This window comes from Pinus tabuliformis, chromosome 9, assembly GCF_031772625.1.
Source record: "Pinus tabuliformis cultivar Carrire ecotype Pingquan chromosome 9, CPIR1, whole genome shotgun sequence".
NCBI classification, from domain to species: domain Eukaryota; kingdom Viridiplantae; phylum Streptophyta; class Pinopsida; order Pinales; family Pinaceae; genus Pinus; species Pinus tabuliformis.
The window spans coordinates 1,929,771,408-1,929,793,982 of NC_142307.1; the positions used below are offsets into that span (position 1 = coordinate 1,929,771,408).

The following is a 22,575-nucleotide window of genomic DNA, read 5'->3' on the forward strand; positions in this document are numbered from 1 at the left end:
TTAGGGCCAAACACCCAAATCCTATGTTGATTTACAATATAAATAACCAAGGGATCATCCCCGTAGAATCATGTCTAATGGTTTTGTTTATGGTTTGTGGAACATACTATTTAGAGAGTTTTGGAGTGTCCCAATCACTTCCTATTAGGATCAGAACACCCAAATCCTATGTTGATTTACAATATAAATAACTAAGGGATCATCCCCATAGTGATTTGACTGTAAATTCTACGAAGGCATACATACTCCACCCCCTCTAAATTTGAACCTGTGACCTCTTAGGAGGAAACACATGCTCTTAACCATTAAGCCCACTTAAGTTGTATATACACATAATGAAAAAATATAAATATCTTAAATTCACTATATTAATATTATAATCTCAATCAACATCTACCAAATCAATCCACTATACACATAAAACTTTAAATGATAAGGTCAAGATTCTCCTCCTCAAACTAATATACCTAATAAGATGATAAATATAAATCACATCTCATATAAAGATTTAAACCTAAATTACCATTATATGATGTATTATCTCAATCACTAAAACACTAAAAACACTAAAAATATGACCGAAAAAAAAAATTAATAATAATAATAATAATCAAATTTTCAAAACATAAATGTAAAAATATCACTATAATAAAAAGGACCAAATAAAATGATCAATTTTAACAATAATATAAACTTAAATTATTATTATAATATCTTATCTTAATCATTAAATTATTTTAAAATATATTTAATATATATTGTATTAACAAATTAAATTTATATAATATATTAACAATTTAAAATTTTATATTGAAATAGGAATCTTTTATATTGGAATATGAATTTTTTATATGTTATATATTAAAATATACATTTTAAAAATTAATTAAATACAAACTATTAAAAATATATAAAGTCTATAGTGAATTAAGGGAAGGAAAAGGCCGGCTTTGGGCTCTCATTTGTCAGGAATTAAGGGAAGGAAAAGGCCCGCTTTGGGCTCTCTCCCTATATTTTCCTTTTTAGTGGGTTGAAGATTAATCCGTCTCTAGTTCCTCGCTGAGAAAAGTTTATGAGCATAAGATAAGAAGAATGATATGGAAAGCTCCATCATGTCATTGTAATGAAAAATTTCTAAAATAGATGTAACCTAACCTCATGGAATATCATTACTCTTAACCTAAACTAGGTTTCATTTCCTAATGACAAGCTGCAATGTTGAATCAGATCGAGAACAATCAGCATGACCACCAACACATTCTTATGGATTTGAAGTTGATAGTTGTAGAAATTAGGCAGTATAGATCATATTTTTTTGATTAGTTGAATGAGATTTCTTGCAGTGAGAAATTGAGCAATCGCTCCTTGGACATGGTTCTCAATCTCAGAATTGGAACTTCTCATGCTTCCTTTCAGAGGTGCGCATTCTATGATATTGGTATTTCTTTGTGAAATACACGTTTTTTATGCTTGTATGTGATGATTCCTGGTAGAAAGTGTTCCACTTTTGTATTGTGATGCCTTCTTCCCTGTGAGATTTGTAGAGAAAAAAAAAAACAAAATTCATTCTTGCAAGTGCTCCACCTCATTCCATTCAAATTTTATGGTAGCTCTTTTAATGTATAAAACCTCTAACTTTGAATTTCTCACACCTCATTGCTAATATTGAATAACACCATCACAGTATGCAGCATGTACCACTTGTAGGGCAAGGCATTGCAACAACATTTTCTCAAGATTAAGGTTGCTGCAAACCTTTATATTTAGATCCACAAGCTCTGGATAGTCCAGATACAAGGCATGGATACTAGAGAAACCCCAAAGAGTAAGTTTTTTCGGTCTCAAATGCTTGAGGACCAGTTCATTAGTTACTGTATGTTCCTTAGAATGGTGATTTTTCCTCTGTAAATATTCTTGGGCCCTAAATTTCTCTTGTTCCTCAACATGGTTTATATCTTCATTGGCATGAGTGTAACATTTATCACCTATGGTCATTCCACAGTCTTAAAGTTGCAGGAATGGAAACTGCATAGCCACTATTTGGAGTCCAACAACAAATATATTATGACAAAGAGCTATAAGAATATTAGAGAGGGTTCCTGAAAATGTATTTCATATAATACCAAGTCCCCTATCAGTGATGCTTGATCCACTCAAGTCTAGCAGCTACAAAAAGTTAAAACTTGATGCCTGGGAAACCACAGATGCATCAGTAATGTCCAATCCAAATGTAGGAGACAACATATGTAAAAATATAAAATTTGCACTTGCAAGTGCAAGTACTACAGAGTGGTTTAAATAGGAAGAAGCAACATGTAACTTGGACAATCTTGGGTAGCCTTGGCCCAAGTTCTCTATCAGATTACAGAGGTCACTTGAATCATCTTCTTCATGCACAAAAGTAAGAGATAACTCTGTCAGTGATGGACAGTCTATAGCCATGGTATCCAATGAATAGAAATCAACTAGCCAAAAAGTTCCCAGATGTGCAGAGCATATATTAAGATTTCTGATGTCTTTTACAATTTTCTAGTTTGAAGGTTTGAATTGAATAGTTCAATCCATCCCCTGTCATGTTGTTGATTCCACCCTGGCTGATCTGGATTTCCAGAGAGGTGAGGCAAGGTGTCAAATTGGCTATAGTTCTTAGAAGGGTATCATCAATTTCACTCCTAACATCTAGGGTGAGATGTTTTGGACATTTTTGAAGAATGATAAAGACACTTCCTTTCTGTTCATGGGAAACCAAGAGTCAAGTCTCTTCAACAGCAGACCAAACTGAATTAGCATATTGTTTCCATAGGGTACACATATTTTGTTATGAAACCAGCTCACAAAAAGATAGAAAAGAGAGATCCACGACTTAGAATTCAGCCTCTTCGAGGGGGAAACCTCCTTTACATTACATAAATGAACAATTCTTGGATGATACAAATGACAAAACCTCCTTTCTATATATAGGAGTCTAAGGAGTCACCATGTAATCCAGCCGACCTAACAATAATAATATAAAGCCACAAAAATAACAATAGAGGGATTCTATGGGGCACAGAAATAACAATATGGGGGTAATAGGGGCACAACAATATAAATAAGGGGTATAACTACAATAGTAATGGGGTAATCACTAGTATTATAGGGACCCAACATGCCCCTCTCCTTCAAAAAAGTGTTGTCCTCAACGCTTGAGTAGTTCTGGATACTTCTGCATAAAATTCTCATCCTCCCATGTGGAATCTTCAGCGGATAAGTTCTTCCACTTGATAAGATACTCTGAAATTGATCGATTTCGTAGCTGTCGAGTTCTTGTTTCTGTGACTGCTTCTGGTTCCAATATAATTTTTCCTTCCTCATCAAGTTCTGGCAATATTGTTTGAATTGGAAGCTTGTCACCTATAACCTTCTTTAAACATGAAACATGGAAAACTGGGTGCAATCGAGAAGCTGCAGGAAGCTCCAATTTGTATGCCATAGTACCAATCTTTTGCAACACCTTGTACGGACCATAATACTTTGGTGATAATTTATTATCCTTCTTAGCTTGCTTTAGGGACATTTTCTTATATGGTTGTAGCCGTAGGAATACCCAATCACCTACATCAAAACTTCTTTCACTGCGATGTTGATCTGCCTGTTGTTTCATTCTATTTTGTGCCAACACGAGGTTATCCTTTAAGAGTTGGAGGACTTGTTGTTGATGTTCGATGTGATGTTCCACTGCCTGAACCTTAGAATTTTCTCTTAAATATGATGTGATGGATGGTGGTTGATACCCATAAAGTGCCATAAATGGGGTCATTTTTGTTGCTGTATGGAAGGAAGTGTTATACCACCATTCAGCCAGAGGCAACCATTTGACCCATTGTGTCTGTTTATCAGATACAAAGCAACGAAGATATCCTTCCAAACATTTGTTTACTATCTCAGTTTGCCCATCAGATTGAGGATGATAAGATGAGCTATGAGCTAACTGAGTACCAAGACAAGAAAATAATTTTGTCCAAAAATTTCCAGTGAAAATGGGATCTCTGTCACTTACAATAATCTTTGGGTTTCCATGTAGCTTTTGAACTGTTTCCATAAATGCAGTAGAAACTGTACTGGCTTTAAATGGATGTGATAATGCACAAAAGTGTGCATACTTGGTAAGTCTGTCAACTACCACCATGATGACACTCTTTCCCTCAGACTTGGGTAAACCTGTGATAAAATCCATTGAAACCTCCTCCCAACGTTGGCTTGGAATGGATAAAGGTTGTAATAGACCCGGTGTCTTAATTGTTTCAACTTTATTTTGCTGGCAAACCAAACATTCTGCCACAAACTTTTGAATATCTGATTTAAGGCCATCCCAAAAAAATTCCTTCTTAACCCTGTGGTAAGTTTTTAAAAATCCTGAGTGCCCTCCTAAGGGAGAAGTGTGCAATTCCATAAGAATCTTTTGTTTTAGCTGGGAATTCTTACAGAGGTATAAGCGATCTTTGTACCATAACGAATCATTTTTCCAGCTAAATGTATCAGAAGTACTGGAATCTTGTTGTAGCTTTCGAATAAGTGCCCACACTTCTTCGTCATTCTTCCATTCCTCCCTTGCTTCGTTTATCCAATCTGGTTGGATAATAGAAATGGCACACAACAATGCTTCCACATCCTCATCCTTTCTTGAGAGTGCATCTGCCACCACATTTTGCTTCCCTTTTTTGTAGATGATTTCAAAGTCATAACCCAACATCTTTGTGACCCACTTTTGTTGCTCTTCAGAGGATAATCTTTGTTCTAAAAAGTATTTAAGGCTATCATGATCCGTTTTTACCTTGAAGTGTCTTCCCATTAGGTAGGGTCGCCATTTCTTAAGTGCATGGAGTATTGCCAACATTTCCTTCTCATAAATAGCTTTGCTTAAAAACTTTCCCTTGATTGGACGACTTTCAAAAGCAATGGGTCTTTCATCTTGCATTAGAACAGCACCAATTCCATTTCCTGAAGCATCACATTCCACAATAAAGGTTTTTGTGAAGTCCGGTGTAGCTAAGACCGGTGCTTGGCACATTGCCTCTTTAAGATGTTCAAAGGCCTTTGTTGCTTCCGGAGTCCATGAAAATGAATCTTTCTTCAATAATGTTGTTAGAGGTGCTGCTATTCTCCCATAATTCTTAACAAACTTGCGATAATACCCTGTCAACCCAAGAAATCCTCGCAGATGCTTTATGGATGTGGGGATTTTCCATTCCTTAATGGCTTTAATTTTGCTAGGGTCTACCTTAACTCCTTCATGAGATACAATATGACCCAAATATTCCACCTCCTGGACTCCAAAGAAACATTTGGATCTTTTTGCATATAATTGTTTCTCCTCCAATAGTTGTAGCACCCTGTCAACATGTTCAACATGATCCTTCCAAGACTTGCTGTAGATTAGTATATCATCAAAAAATACTAACACAAATTTTCTAAGGAATGGTTTGAAAATTGAATTCATCAAACCTTGAAATGTTGAAGGTGCATTGGTAAGGCCAAAAGGCATGACCAAAAATTCATAATGACCCTCATGAGTTCTAAATGTTGTTTTTGGAATGTCTTCAATCTTCATTCTGATTTGATGATATCCCGAACGAAGATCCAACTTGGTGAAGTAAATTGATCCATGCAATTCATCCAGTAATTCATCAATAACAGGAATGGGGAACTTATCTTTAATAGTGAGCTTGTTGAGCTCCCTATAATCTGGACACATGCGCCATGATCCATCCTTCTTGTGCACCAATACTACTGGAGCTGAGAAAGAACTTTGACTCGGTTGAATTATACCAGCCTCTAGCATTTCTGCAACCATACGTTCAATTTCACTTTTTTGGACATAGGGATATCTGTACGGCCTGATGTTTGGAGGAACACTTCCTGGAATCAGATGAATAGCATGATCATGATCACGCATAGGTGGGAGACCCTTGGGAGTCTCAAATACCTTGGAATGATTGTCCAAGACTTTTTGGAGATCTGGAGAAATAGATGATTCCAATGTGGAAACATCTAGCGAACATAATTGTGCAATTACACCTCTTTGCTCCTTTTTTAGAAGCTTTGTCATACCATTAGAGCTGATTATCTTTCCTGGTTTCCCTGCAATACCCCTTAATTCAACTTCCTTTCCTTCCGAAGAAAATTTGATGAAAAGTTCTTGAAAATTAAAAGCTATTGTACCCAAGGATTGTAGCCATTGGACTCCTAGTACAACATCAGCACCTCCCATTGGAATGGAAAGCATTGGGCTAGTCAATACATATTCTCCCATGGATAGCTTGATATTATGGCACTTTCCAGAGCAATTTATTGTTCCTCCATTTGCAATCATCACTTGACACTCTGGTGCTGGATATAGGAAGCAATTCAATTCTTTTGCTACCCTACAATGAATAAAATTGTGGGTGCTTCCTGAATCAATCAACACTATTACCTTTTTCTTCTTGATTTGTCCTTCTATCTTGATGGTTTGAGGAGTGGTAATTCCCGCCAATGCATTACAAGATATGGTCGGATTTATTTGTTCTTCATCTAGGCTTTGTTCCTGGAATATATCCTCTTCTTTTGACCTTTCTTGCTCCTTTTCTTCTTCCTCTTCACAATCTATGTAGAATAATTTCTTCTCAGCACACTTATGACCTTTTGTGTATTTGCTATCACAATTGTAACAAAGCCCTTTTGCTCTTTTTTCTTCCAATTGTTGTGGTGTCAACCTTGTAGGTTGTGGAAGACTATGGGCAACAACACTTCCGTCTTTATAGTTGTGAGTGGTATGCTTCCTAGTTGCCATAATTTTGCTTTCCATTTTTCTTGCTAACCTGAATGCCTTCTCTAATGAATCAGGTTCCCAAAGGCGCACATCATGTTGGATATTATCCTTTAAAGACCCTATGAACACATCAATCCTATGCTCCTCTGGAATATCTTTTACCCTTATGTTCAATTTTTGGAACTCCTCAATGTGCTCCATTATTGAACCCTTTTGTTTGAGACTTATCAATTGGCTAAAAAAAGTGTTGCTTTTTGTATCCTCATAATGTGCTATCAATTCTTCCGTAAAAATTGCCCAAGTGATAAATTGTTTACGAGAACAAAGCCATTGATACCATACAAACTGATTTGGTTCCAAATATAAAGTTGCCATACGTACCTTTTGTGTGTTTTGCACATTATTGAGATCGAAGAATTGCTCCATCTGTAATATCCATGTGGCGGGATCCTTGCCATCAAACTTCCTCATATCGATTTTTGGAACATGGTGAGTCTTCGATCCAACATTAGAGTCTATGGAATCATGATTAACATTTCTTTTGTTCTCATCATGAGTTTCCTTTACTACCTTTTCACCATTAGTGACCCTTTCTTGTAGCAACTTCTTCAATTCATCCATCTTATCATCCATGCCATCAATTTTAGCATCCATGCCATTCACCTTAGCTTCCATGCCATCCATCTTAGCTTCCATGCCCTTTATCTTAGATTCCACGCTATTTGCCTTAGATTCCACGCCATTTATCTTAGATTCCACGCCACTTATCTTAGCTTCTGTTAGCTTTTGTGAGCGTGACATTTGTTGCACTTGTTCTTGTAATTTTGATATATCATGTAGCATTTCTTCCTCTTCTTCATGAGTCATGCTAGAGCTTTCAGGTTCCTTACTAGGTGTTTGCATTTTCTTTCCTCGGGGCATCAGTTACCGATAATAATGCTTTACTATGCCCTTTGAATTCCGTTAAACCAAGCTTACACAAAAATTTAAAAAAAAACTACACACCTTTTTTCACTTTATAGAAGCCTGATATTGAATCTGATGTATCTCTGTAATTTCGGATCATCCAGTTCTGAAATTGCTATCTGTAGTAGCCTTCTGCGTCCTCTTTCCAATGCCACAAGTCTGAGCCAAATTGGATTCTCCAAAGAAGAGTTATGTGAAATCTCCCACAGTGACTTGCTTTTAGACTGGTTCAGTAGAGCGAACTTGTACGACGTGCCACGAGTCACTGTTTCAACCTTTGAATCTGAAACTCACCCACAAGAAACTACAGTCCGTCCTCTTTCTGTACCTTTTTACGAAATTTCAATCCGATCCTCAGAGAGAGAGTTATGACGATTTTCCCCAGGTCACCTGTTTTGAATGTAATTCAGGAGTCTGCAAAAAGGCCAAATGCCTCAGATCATATCTCCGCAAATATCGCGCTAAAAGCTCTGAAATTCGTACCCAAGGTTAAGTGCCAATTCTTCTCAAATGGGTTTTTTTTGCGACTTCTGAAACGTTACAGAAAAAAAGTTATAGCGAAAATTCCACGATGACCTATTTGGAGCAGCGAAACCCTAGAATCCAAACCTCTGATACCAAATGTTATGAAACCAGCTCGCGAAAAGATAGAAAAGAGAGATCCACGACTTAGAATTCAGCCTCTTCGAGGGGGAAACCTCCTTTACATTACATAAATGAACAATTCTTGGATGATACAAATGACAAAACCTCCTTTCTATATATAGGAGTCTAAGGAGTCACCATGTAATCCAACCGACCTAACAATAATAATATAAAGCCACAAAAATAACAATAGAGGGATTCTATGGGGCACAGAAATAACAATATGGGGGTAATAGGGGCACAACAATATAAATAAGGGGTATAACTACAATAGTAATGGGGTAATCACTAGTATTATAGGGACCCAACATATTTCTTTCTGCCAATTGTTTCAAAACTTCTAGCATAAAGGTTTTTGTATGAACACGTGTTCCTCTTCTGTCTGACAAATGCATGTTGAGTAATTCCTCCAATTCTCCATCATAAGCATGACCAAATGTGTGCAAATTATCTCCTGCTTTACAATTTCCAACTAGAATACCCATAATTAGATTTACCAATTGTGATATCAAATCCATGGGTTCAATGCCAGAACCTATTAACTCCCTAACCTTTCTTAGAATATTGGTTGTGTCAACTGATAAGGAAAATCCAACAGATCAAGTAATGTTTCATCTGATAAAACTCCAACAAGATCATACACCAGGGATAGAGTGATCCTTTGCCCCAACAATCTCATGTTCAACAGAAATAGCACAATCAAGCGTGAAACAAATTCCCTCAATATCTCTGCTGTAACTATTGGAAGCTTGTTGTCCAATAATCAAGGCTTTTTCCTAAGCTAAATCATCTAAGCTTCCCATATCTAGAGATAAACTCATGCATATTGCCTACAAAAACCATTTTCTTTGACTATAATCAACAGGCTAGCCCTTCCATAAAGAAAATCAAGCTGTATAGTTGAGAAGTTCAAATAAAATAGATGGAGACTATGTAAAAATCAATCTTTCAACATGAAGTCTTGCCCCTGTGAAGCAATTATCAGCAATATTGGGAATGTGTTGATCTAGCTTTGTTGCATCTACTGGAATTGTAAGGTCAAACTTCTTGAAGTAAAGGGCATTCATAGAAGTATCAAGTAAAAAATACCAGGATTTACCACAATGCCATCAGCCACGAAATAAGTAATTCTTAAGCATGTTTCCTCTTGTAGATTTGCATATTGATGTGAGAGGCATGCATGACCCTCCATTACCATCTAGAGGGCTTTCATTCCAAATGTATCTTTACCCTTGCCATGATTGAAAATAATAGTAGTCAAAAGTATCATGTGCTACCTCTATGCTTCATTTGATTTATGTTGTTCAATAGAGAAATGAGAGACCTTCTTAAAAACAACAAATAAAAATCCTCCTATATCTTGATCATGGGGAGCAGTCCTCATACATTGTTATAAAGGGAGATTGGACACCTCTGCCTCTAATTCAACCACTTCATTTTCTACAACATTTCCCTTTAATGGTACTTCTGACAATTCTAAAACAATGTTTCCATCACTGCTATGTTGCCATGTGTAGCCACAAGCCTCTAACCCGTCACAAATCTTTCTCACCAGATTTTTCTTCCACATCTTTAGATATGCTATCTTCTTTTCCTTTCACTTATTTAAGGTATTCATGATTTCCTGCACTACCATCACTCTTCTTTTTGTTGGAATCAGATGATAATTAGAGTGTCAGTGCTCCAATCTGATTTATTACATATGTGAGATTCCTATTATAGTCTTCAAAATTTTGCAAGAATTCATGTTCACATTTTTCATTGTGGCATTCACTTTTTCCACTGTGACCTAATTCCCATGACAGTTGATTGGAACCCCCCAGGATGGCAAGATACTGTAATAGGCTAGGGAAATTGTGCACTAGGGTTTTTTTAAAACAACTGATAAAATTGTGTAACATGATAGTGGATGTGGGCACTTCCCCAGTTGAACATCTTTGCCAACTTCCTTTGGGTATATCATATTGTATGCTTGTTTGAGGTGCCCTGATATGTGATTGATGGTTACACCTTTTTTTTTCAATCTCTCCTTTGGTTATTTTGGTCTGTAATTCTAAAAATAGTTGGAACTTCTATTCATAAAATCAGTCATTGTAGAAAATATGTTGCAAATTTGTACTAGGTGCTTTTCAATTAAAAAGAGAATGCCTTCCACCATATGGTAATTAATAGTAGTAGATTGTCTAATAAATTTTTGTGGGTTCTTTACTTGTTAATTTTTTAGCTCTTTAAATTTCGAGGGAAATCCATTGTAAAGAGAAAGGGTTGAGTTGATGCTTATTATTTGGCAGACAGGCTTTGACCTATGGATTGGGAAGTTTGCACTGCTTATTCATTTTCCTACTTTGCAGTTTACATGTTCTTGATTTACTTTGTAGTGGAACTTGTGGCCTTGACTCTATTTTCTATAAAGAGAGGTCATTGCATACCCAGGTCAGGGGATCACTCGACCTATGTGTGATCAAAAGTGAGGGAAAGTCCCCTACCCATATCTTGTTTTTATTTGGAAGAGATGGTTTATGAATCACTTACATCAAAAGAAAGTAGTTCTAATGGCAGGGCTAGCTATTTATCAAGTTATCCATTGCATATAGTCATATTAGCTTTGCTTTATGAGTTGATCTTTTTCTTTTGATTCATTAATAGATCGTTTAAATTTCTAATCTAAAGCCCATGGCTAGACCAACGTGTTATGAAATGTTTGGAAAATATGTGAATGATGAAATATATAATACTTCATCAACTGCAGAGTTTTTAAATTTTACTCTCTTTCGAGTCTCTGATGGCTAAGTCCTGAAGCCATTCACTCTATTATACCTAAAGGTGTTTCATTAATGAGGCCATAGCCTTCCTAATTTTTTTTCCCAAACTAGACTCATTTTAAAACATGGAAATCGAAAAAAGTAGTATTTTATTTGCAGTAAATGGTGATAGTGGCTTCAAAACTTTATGCTTTCTATTGAGTTTCATGGATGGTTAAAAGTGCTATTTTATCCATGCACTTTGTTACACCTAAGGTGGTTTCCTTTAATGAGGCCATAGCCTTGAAATTTTTCATCACCAAAAGGTCTCATTTCCACCACTGGTCCCTTTGGAAGAGGTGCGAGGATGGTGGATTTTCAACAGTGCAAAGCACTTAAAAGAGAAGCATCTAGGAATGGTGGCAGAGAAGATTTCCACATTACTTGGGGTGGTAGTGTTCCTCTCGCTTTAGTGATGATGTGCAAAGATGAGTTGCTGTCTCTTGTGGCTTTGTTGAGTGTTTCCATGATTTACAGAGGAAAGTTTAGTGGCTATTGATTGTTGTCTGGCTGTTATTTTTAGATATCTCTTACTTGGAAACATTTCCTAATTTGACTGAACATTTTCTTCCATTTCCCATTTTAAGGAATATGCAAAATTTTGAAATAGCCTTTATTTCTTTGAGTCTAATATGGAGGGACCAAAAGTTCCTTGTGTAAATACAAAATGGTTCCTAGAATGTTTTTCATTGGCATTCTGCTACCCTGTGCAAATTAGCCAAAGCTCTCCACATTCTATGACCCCCACAAAGCACTCAAAACAAAATACTAGCATTCTGCTACCCTGTGCAAATTAGCCAAAGATCTCCACATTCTATGACCCCCACAAATCACTCAAAATAAAATACTAATATAATTATGTTGGTGGGAAATTGCATTTGTTTTTTTGAGAATATACTTGTTTCAATCCCAGAGTAGGTATCATCATCAGGAGATATCCCCATCAAGAGTTTTAAATCTCGTGATGATGAGAGTAGGGATCATCATCAGGAGATGATCCCCATCAGGAGTTTGGATGATGATCCCTACTCTAGGATTTTTTAAAACAAATGATTAAATTGTGTAACATGATATTGGATGTGGGCGCTTCCCCAGTTGAACATCTTTGCCAACCTCCTTTGGGTATATCATATTGTATGCTTATTTGAGGTGCCTTCATATGTGATTGATGGTTACACCCTTTCTTTTTGATCTCTCCTTTGGTTATTTTGGTTTGTAATTCTGAAAATAGTTTGAACTTCTATTCATAAGAACAATCATTGTAGAAAATATGTTGCAAATTTGTACTAGTTGTTTTCAATTAAAAAGAGAATGCCTTCCACCATATGGTAATTAATAGTTGTAGATTGTCTAAAAATATTTTGTGGGTTATTTACTTACTAATTTTTTAGCTCTTTAATTTATTTTGTAGTGGAACTTGTATCCTTGACTCTATTTTCTCTAAAGAGAGGTCATTCCATACCCACATGGGTGTTGGCCAGGGGCTCACTCCACCTCTGTGTGCTCAAAAGTGAGGGCAGGCCCCCTACCCATATCTTGTTTTCATTTGGATGAGTGGGTTTATGAATCACTTACATCAAAATAAAGTAGTTCTAGTGGCAGGGCTAGCTATTTATCAGGTTAGCCATTGCAGATAGTCATATTAGCTTTTCTTTATGAGTTGATCTTTTTCTTTTGATTCATTAACAGATCATTCAAATTTCTAATCTAAAGCCCATGGCTAGGCCAATGTGTTATGAAATATTTGGAAAACATGTGAATGATGAAATATAGAATACTTCATCTACTGCAGAGCTTTTAAATTTTACTCTCTTTCAAGTCTCTGATGGCTAAGTCCTGAAGCCATGCACTCTGTTATACCTAAAGGTGTTTCATTAATGAGGCCATAGCCTTCCTAATTTTTGTTCCCAAACTGGACTCATTTTAAAACATGCAAATGGAAAAATGTAGTATTTTATCTGTCGTAGATGGTGATAGTAGCTTCAGAACTTTATGCTTTCTATTGAGTTTCATGGATGGTTGAAAGTGCTACTTTATCCATGCACTTTGTTACACCTAAGGTGGTTTCCTTTAATGAGGCCATAGCCTTGAAATTTTTCGTCACCAAAAGGTCTCATTTCCACCACTGGTCCCTTTGGAAGCAGTGCGAGGATGGTGGATGTTCAATAAACAATATAAACTTTGAAATGGGAACTCTAGCCAAAAAACCCCAAAAAAACATCAAAAACAGTGCTAAAAACGAAAAGTGTGGCTACTAGAACGATGGTTTTTTTTTAGGGTCAATTTTGAACATGTTTTAAAAATGGCGGTGAAAACCAAATTTTCGTGCAAAAAAAAGCTTGAAATCGAAAAAGTGATGATACTGGAACGGCGATTTTTTTTTAGGGTCAATCTTCAACATTTAAAAAAAATGCTAGTAAACCCAAATTTTTATGTGCCTAACAAAGTTGTTTATGAGGAAAAAACACACTAATGTTTTTGGTAGAATAACATTTTTCTTTCCTAAGTATGAATTCAACATGTTCTCAACCATAACATGCTAGATACAAAAGAAATTGAAATTTTTTCAACCATAAAATTAAAAAACCATGACATTATGAACAAATCACATCACTAAATGAATTCAAAATTCATTATTTGTATATTTAATGAAACATACATTATATCTCTAATTTAATGTTGCATTGTAGATATTCTAAACAATAAAAATTATCATAATTAAGACATATAATCCAACAACATAAAAATGACTCATAACTTCTCATTTAACATCATATGGAAATCAAAAAAATTATTTCAAGATACGATGCAAACATCAGTTATATAAACTGTCTTAAACAATTATTCAAAATCACTCATATTTCTTGCACACCATCAGAATTCACATCTTCAGATGAGTGACTGGATGTTGACGAAGATGTTTCATATTATTCTCTTTCATCAACTAGTGCCCCATCTGAGTCCACATGCAAGCCCACCATTTCAAGTTTCAAAATTCTTCTAGATCTACGATTGGTTTTAGCAGACTCCCATCTCAACATTGTTCCTTCTAGTAACAACCTTTTCAGAATCTCTATTGTCTTGAAGCGAAGAGTTCCTCTCTTTGTTAAATTGAAGTCATAAAAAATTATGTCAACATCCTCCAATTTTAATATGTCTGTGCGGCGGCAATTTATATTTGTACCCTTCCTTTTTCTCTTTCCACCATTTTTTTTTTCAACTACCATCTCTAGCTTATACACACCATTGAATGGGTGTGTATTTGTGGCATACCAATGTACTTCAACACCTGTAACATCCTCATTTTATGTAAAGACCTTTATAAATTTAGCAACCCAGAATGGATAGCCATTGGGATCTCCATCTGCTAGCACTGCAATCATGCAACCCTCCTTAATATCCTGTGCTGAACCCCTGTAAAGGTCTTCCATGGCTTCACGTTGTGCATGAGATCTTCTAGAACCAATATACATCTCTCTTTCCTCTACCTGTGAAGAATTAATAATACCTTGATATTGTTGCTGTTCAACAATGTTTATTCCCTCATGTTCATTCGACACATTTTGTTGCCAAATAAATGGATTTTTCAAAGATATATCTTCATTTGTTGTTGTTGAAATGATATCACTTTGATTAATGAAAAATAACTTCCACCAAATTGAATCAGCAATGTCAAAGTACTCATGTATATCTAATACATTTTTTAAGTTCTTCTAGGCAATCAGAATAATTTATATCTCTATTTTGTCCGCGTGCATTATGAACTTCACCAACTAATTGTAATAACAATATTTTTGATGCAAATATTAGATGATCTGGAATAAACTTCAAAAATTTCAAACCTGATGATGGTGCCCATTCTGCAGTAGTTGAATACCTCTTGCCCCATATTAGTGTTTTCCCATCAATTTTTTTGATACAAAATTGATGTTAGAAGCTAATGTCATTAAGTTGTTCAATGCATTTCCCCTCACCATATGATCCCAGAATAAACCTTCACATGTCAACAGTTTCTTCCAACACATCAAAAGTAGGCTTTGGCATGTATGATTTCTTAATACATTAAATTAATGATGGCAAGCTCCCAACTTCCTTCCTCCTCAATGTGACTGAAAAACGACTGAACATTTGATCAATATGGTCATGAGTGTGCCCAACAAGAAGGAAACCAACCTCTACCTTCTGAAAATTTCTCAATTCAACAAGCATGTTTAGATATCCAAAAACAACCTGATTTTTGTTTTCACGGCAAGTGTTGCCCAATTGTAGATACAAAACTTCAGGAAGATTACGAGAACAATGAGAAACCACATCATGAATTATGGTTATGGTCAGATTTGCATCATTATGAATATTTGGAGCTGTGAAGTACACCCTTGGCAACATTTTCCCATTGAAGACCATACCACTGACCAAGTGATACTAAATAAAAATTTTACTCTTGTGAATTTTTGGGTGTGCGAACAAAATGTGGTAAAAGTGTTTTCTTCTGGTCCATACCATCAATTATCAAACCCAAATATTTATTCGGATTATCATAACACTTCTTTCGATGCTTGTACAACTTTTTCCTTTCATTTGTTTGTCGTTCACGATGCTCCTGAAGTTCTTTGACAATTGAATCTACACAACATAAAAGAAAACCATTAAGAAATATGTTTTCATAGTTGATGACTATACAATTTTAAAAGTTAAAGTTATGAATGCTTACCTCTTTCTGACCCTTCACATTTGTCCCCTCTTGATTTAAGAGAAGCACATGTACTGCAAATCCCCATCCTTGTCTTCTTACGAATACAGACATTGTTGAATTCTTTCTTCCATACCTTCACAAAATATTGATATGGAATAAACTGGCCATGTCCCTCAGCACCTTCTGCATATTCTTTGTATAAGTTGTAGATTTCTCGTCTTGAAAAATTATCTGGAATATGTATTGTCTCTCTATTTGGCATACACTCTCCATGCTTTCAAAATAAATCTTTCATCCATGACATTGCAGTGTTTGATAATGGCCCAAACTGTCTTTTATTACGTACTTCTAAATAAAACATGGGATCCTTTTCCAAATTTTCTTGAATTCTCGAGGGAGAAAATTCCCAATCGAATGAAACATTTTGAAAGCTTTTCTACAGACAAATAAAGTCCTAATATGATAATCATAACTGTTGGAAGTAGTTGGTGCTGTCAAGAATAACTTGGCATGGAATTTCCATTTTAACATAAACTAAAGCTATAGATGTTGAAACTAAGTGTTCCAATGGAAAGATCTTGAAAAATTAGGCTGATTAAAAAAAACCGGCTCTGAAAATGGCTTCCGGATCAAGAAGTTATGGTTTTTTGAAGAAAACTTGTTGAAGATGCTAATGAAGTACGGGAATGTGCGGAAATGAATGATAATGTTATATTAAAAAAAATCCGCCCCCTTTCCAAACTTAATCTAATAAAGTAGCATTGGACCAAGAAGGAATTGAACTCAAGACCTCTATTCTCATAAAGTAGCTTGCACCAAGTGAGCTAAATTAAAAGGTTAGTAATTTTTAGAAAAGAGGAAGGGCTTTTTTTTTTCCTTTTTTAAGTCACTAAAGCTTTGGGCTATGTGCTTACTTGAGAAAGCTCTTTTTCCCTACAAAACAAAAAACACAAAACCCAACATGGACATTAAAAAAAACAACCCTTGCGGCTTGAAGTTAGTTTTAGCTGGAAACTAAATATTTTCCTCAATGTTTCTAATTTTCCGAAATCACCCTAAGGCGCGGCGGAAAAGAGCATATGCATGAGAAAAATCCTTCCTCTCTGTTTCTGATTTGCCCAGATCACACAAATTCACGAGGCAAAGAGCATACGTAGAAATGGAAGGTATAGATCTGGTAATAAAAAAAAACAGAGAGCTAAATAAACCGAATAAACAGAGAGAAAAGAACTAGAAACTGCAAATAAACACTGCTTACCTCCAGATCTTAAAAATGACGTAGCTAGGGCTACCAGAAACCTTTTCGCATCAAACAAAAGGGGTTCCTCACTAGAACAGATGCTCCTAACACAATAGAGCAGTCCTCTCAGCCCGAAAGCAGTCAGAAACAGTAGATCTAGGAAAAGACAGTCGGATGCAGTACTACCGGCTTCAGATTTGGATCACCAACATATGCGACCCTCAAATACCTCTTATACCATATAGGAATTTACAGGGTAAGTTCTTCAGACAGAACACCAAAGGACACCGCTCACAAATAGATCACAGATCAATACACCAGTATTATTGACGTGGTTAAAACCCTCAAAGAGGGAAACAGTCCACGGCCTGAGCCAACGCGGCCACTTCAGGCAATTTATTAATAAAAGAATGAAAATTTACATAACCTTCTCTCATGAATGGTTACCCTACAAATGACCCTCCATGCTCTTTAAATAGAGATCATGAACCAATCAGGTGCTAAGCCACAGATCAAGTGTCGGTAATATCGAGGAGAGAATGAACTGTTGGATCACTACATATCGTGACCGTCGGATTGTAGGTTGCAAAAGTACATAGTAAAGAAACACACTTTACCTAACTCTATATTAGACCAAGTTATACTTAACTACTTCCTATGTGCTAGAATATCCTAACAATAACCTGACAATGTAGATTGCATGCACCCAACTAAATATGAATTTTGAATGCTTTTATTCATTAACAAATATCTCTTCCTACTCCCTAATGCAAATTTGAAATCCATATGTTTCAAGCAATATTTTTGGCAACATTCACTTGAAATAAGAGCGCTGATAGAACTTATTCTCGTCAAATATTCTGCTCTACCCCTTGTATAACTAGAACATCTTGCATTGATACGAAAATTTCTGCTACTACTCCTCGATACAATATTTCTTGGCAACATCTCCATCATTGGATCATCATTTGTATAAACATTTTCATCATCATTAAGAGGAACATTATCCACACTATGATCAACTGTGCTTTTCAAATACTGACTTGGAGGATATTCTTCATCTTCCCCTTCTTCAGTGCTACTGTCATAGTCCTTAGAATTCGGACTGAATGGAAAATTTGACTCGATGTTTATTGGATAATCTTCCTCATGTGCGTTGTCAATGCTGCTCTCATAGTCCATAGAATTAGGACTACGTCGAAAATGTGACTATTTACTTACTGAAAGTGCTACATCCTGTCCTTTGTCACTGCTACCTTTATACTTATTAGAATTAGGACTAAGTGCATCATCTTGTCCTTCATCACTACTGCTCTCATAGTCGTTAGAATTAGGACTAAGTGGACACTGTGACACTCCATTCATTTGAAATTCATCATCACGCTCTTCAACACTGTTGCTCTCATAGTCGTTAGAATTAGGACTAAGTGGACACTGTGACACTCCATTCTTTTGAGCTTCACCATCATGCTCTTCATCACTGTTTCTCTCATAGTCCTTAGAATTAGGACTAAGTGGACACCATGACACTCTATTCTTTTGAAATTCATCATCTCGCTCTTCATCACTGCTGGTCTCATAGTCCTTAGATTTAGGACTAAGTGGACACCGTGACACTCCATACTTTTTAAATTCATCATCATGCTCTTCATCACTGCTGCTATCACAGTCCTTAGAATTAGGACTAAGTGGACACTTTGACACTCCATTCTTTTGAAATTTTATATCACGCTCTTCATCATTGCTGCTCTCATAGTGCTTAGAATTAGGACTGAGTGGACACCGTGACATTCCATTCTTTTGAACTTCACCATCATGCTCTTCATCATTGTTTCTCTCATAGTCCTTAGAATTAGAACTAAGTGGACACTGTGACACTCCATTCTTTTGAAATTTGTCATCATTCTCTTCATCACTGCTGCTTTCATAGTCCTTAGGATTAGGACTAAGTGGAATCTATGACTCTTTATTTATTTTAAATTCTCCATCCCCTCTTTCATTAGTGTTGCTCTCATAGTCCTTAGGATCAAGACTAAGTGGAAGAATTGACTTTCTATTCATAGTGGAAGAATTCCTGCTATATTCATCAATATGAATAGATTTGTTACGTGATGAAGATGTTGATGTTGTACAAATCGAAACTTCATTATTAGGACAATCCATCCCTTTCAAATAGAAGATGTTGAATGATACAAATGGAGAGTCTCCTAAGGATGTTATATAGCTTAGAGAATGAAATTTTCTCTCCAAAAATTTTCCCTCCTATTGATGCCTCTAAAATCGTTGCATCAACATCGGGGAAAACCACCCAGTCCAGACCTTAAAAGAAACTCCTTTTTCGTTTGGTGTGGTGGCTCCGACTGGATGTAATGAGACCAGTTTCCCAGTGATATATGAATTGATGGATGATTGCTTTGTAATGGATAACGGAAGTGATAAGTGGTTTATTCTAAAGTGCGAAAATATACAAAGATAACTAATCTATCCCTGGAATTCTTCTAACAATGCGATTCTTGATTGTTTCTATTGACATGTAAACATGTAGATGACTTATTCATAAATAAGAATATGCATTTATATGATAATTAATTTGTTCAATTAATTGAATAAAGTAATAATTAAAACATTATCGCACTAATCTTAATATATCACTGACATATATATGTTTAAAAGATAACAACTTGGAAACATTCAAAAGTGACAAGTTAAAGAATTGTTGTAGACACACACATATATATATATCAATAATAGCAAAGCTGATAAATGCTAATTCACACAGAGAAATAAAACAAAAACATAGATAATAGTACCTTATGCATTTGGATCTCCTCTGATGTAAATCACATTCAAATTATGTATTCTAATTTGTAAATACTTTCACAGGAAGCAAAAGTGCATATCTCATAAAAGCCTTCTTTATCAAAATTTAGAATTCAGGTCCAGTCTTTTATAAAAATAAATATATCAGAAGTACAGTAGTGCAACTTCTGATTTAAGTCTTAATACAAAAAATTGAGGACCCTTTCTAAAAACATGAAAGGGTCTATAAATACTACAAAAATAACAAACTATGAAAGAAAAATGCTATGTGCTGGTATAACCAAAACATAAAAATGTGGAGATCATCTTGAAATAGTAGTGCTACAGTCGGTTGAAGGGATTCATTGAATCGGCTGATCTTCTTGTGATTGGAGCTGACAAATGGCAAGCATTGGTTGAACCTTTGGTGTCTGACTCATACGAGAGTGTAACTGAGCTACAAATGTGGCATCGGCAAGTTCGGGGATCATATGATTGATCGCATATGTGAGAAACTTTATCGCCATTTGCTGACTATGTTGTTTCACAAGGAAAAACCAAAATGTTTCGCATGTTAAGCTGTGAATGCCTCCGATCAATTTTTCCCTATGCGTTAGCTCCTATTTCTACTGTTGTTTTAATGCTTTCACCTGTGGGAGTTTGCCTTGAGAGCATTCGGTTATTAGATTACATAAATACAGACTATTATTGATTAATTCAATCAAATTATTTTTCACTGATCTGCATCTGGATGTTGCTCTCTCAACTTTCATTAAATTAGACTCCCATTCGGAGAATAGAATTTCTTTATGTGATTCCTGTATCTTTGGCAGGTTGGCAGCTTTTCCTTCATTTGAATCTTGCCAAGATAGAAACTTATTTAAGCTCTCATCTACCTTCTCTAACTCAAGCCTTGCATCTACTGACTTATCGATCATAGCTGCTATGATATCACACAAAGGAATGGCCAATGATATATTATGACATAGAAGGTCTAACTGTCGTGATAGAGCCTTGGTCATCTCCAGGGCTTCAGTTTTGAATTCTTCTACCTTGGGATATCCTTTGAATTGCTCTATTTGGTCCTTCATTTGAGCGATTTTCTCTTCTTTTGATTTATTCATCTGCTCGTTCAATAACTATAGCTTGCTCAATTCTTGGGACAGTTCCTACTGCCTATGAATAGCTTGCTCATCAATTCTTTGTTTTTCATTGAGCAATTGCTCATTCAACTGGTCATTAAGTTGTTTCTGTGCCGCTAACTGTTGTTCAAGCTGCTCAATTTTCTGTTGTTTTTCCTTTGACTGTGCCTCTAATAGTCTGATCGCCTGATCCTTTTCTTTCAACAAATTACTGACCTCCGATGCCTTATCCATTATTGTCGTTGTATATGCTCCGGCATACTAAGAAATTTTAGTTAGATATTCATATGAATTTACTTCCTCCCTCCATACAACATTCATCATTTCCATTTGAGAAGTCAAAAGAGGAGAGTTATCAATTATCCTCTTTTTCCTTTGCCTTTTGACTACAGCCCTATGCTTAGGGCTGTAGAAGACATCCCGTGATGGTATCTCTTCTACATACAAAACAATCTCATCAGAGGGATTTTTAGGAATTATTTCTATGTCACCATGAATCTTGGGTGGGCCGCTTGTTCCTTCAATCAGAACTGTATTGAGTATTGTTATCTGAGTTGTGGACACCTCCGGTGTAGTAAACCCTTGGGTATTCTTTGGATCACTGATAATAGAATCAAATTGCTCCCATTCCTTGATCAACTTAGGGTCAACATTATTGTGTGTATCAAGGGGTTTACTAACTGTTACCTGCTCTGGTTGCTATTCTGATGTCTTCACCTTTTCAGGAACCTTTTCCACTTCAGGATTATTCTCAGCAATTTTCTGTTCAATCTGTCCTTGTGGCTAAACCATTGCATTTGTAGCTAACAAATCCAAAGGCAGGGTTTCCAATCTCTCAGCCCTGAGCCTATTGAATTTTTCTATTCCCATTTTAGTCATAGAAAATCCTTTAACCTGGAAAAATAGTTCTACTGAAGAAAACAAATCATCAAAGATATCCTCGTCATGATCAAATCTGGTGAGTTTAGCCTGAGAAGTAACATTATAGGAAACCTTTTTAGGGTCATACCACCTCCTAGGAATAGTTGCAAGATTTAACATCTGAATTTTCTTGGCCTCTTTCTCTGCATGTTTATACTCATGCAAGCTAAAAGTGCCACACCGAAGGGGAAATGTAGGCCACATGTGTTTCTTGGAATCCCTAAGGGTCTTTGACATTCCCGCAACTGTTATCTGATATGCTAATTCCCGAGCCAATAATTTGTTGGGGACGTACAGAGGAAGAACATGAGGATCAGTGAGACTACCAAAAAGCCTTACATAGGTGAATTTCTCTTCTCCAAACCAACTTCCCACTATTGTTAGGTCAATTGCCGCTTCCTCAGATATCCTAGGGGTAGGCTTATTGAATATGGAATAATATACAGGCAGAACAAAACCATTACAAATTCTATACAAATGATTCCTATAATGGGCTTTCCATAGATCTTTGTGATAGATGTGAATAGGATTGGGATCCTGGGGAGTCCATTTCCATCCGAGAACAAGGTATTCAGAAT

At 35.9% G+C, this 22,575-nt stretch overlaps 1 pseudogene; it reads right to left on the reverse strand.

Annotated features, from left to right (window-relative positions):
• Positions 1-1,659: 1,659 nt before the first annotated feature.
• LOC149156670 (F-box/LRR-repeat protein 17-like) lies at positions 1,660-2,812 on the reverse strand (annotated as a pseudogene).
• Positions 2,813-22,575: the final 19,763 nt, after the last annotated feature.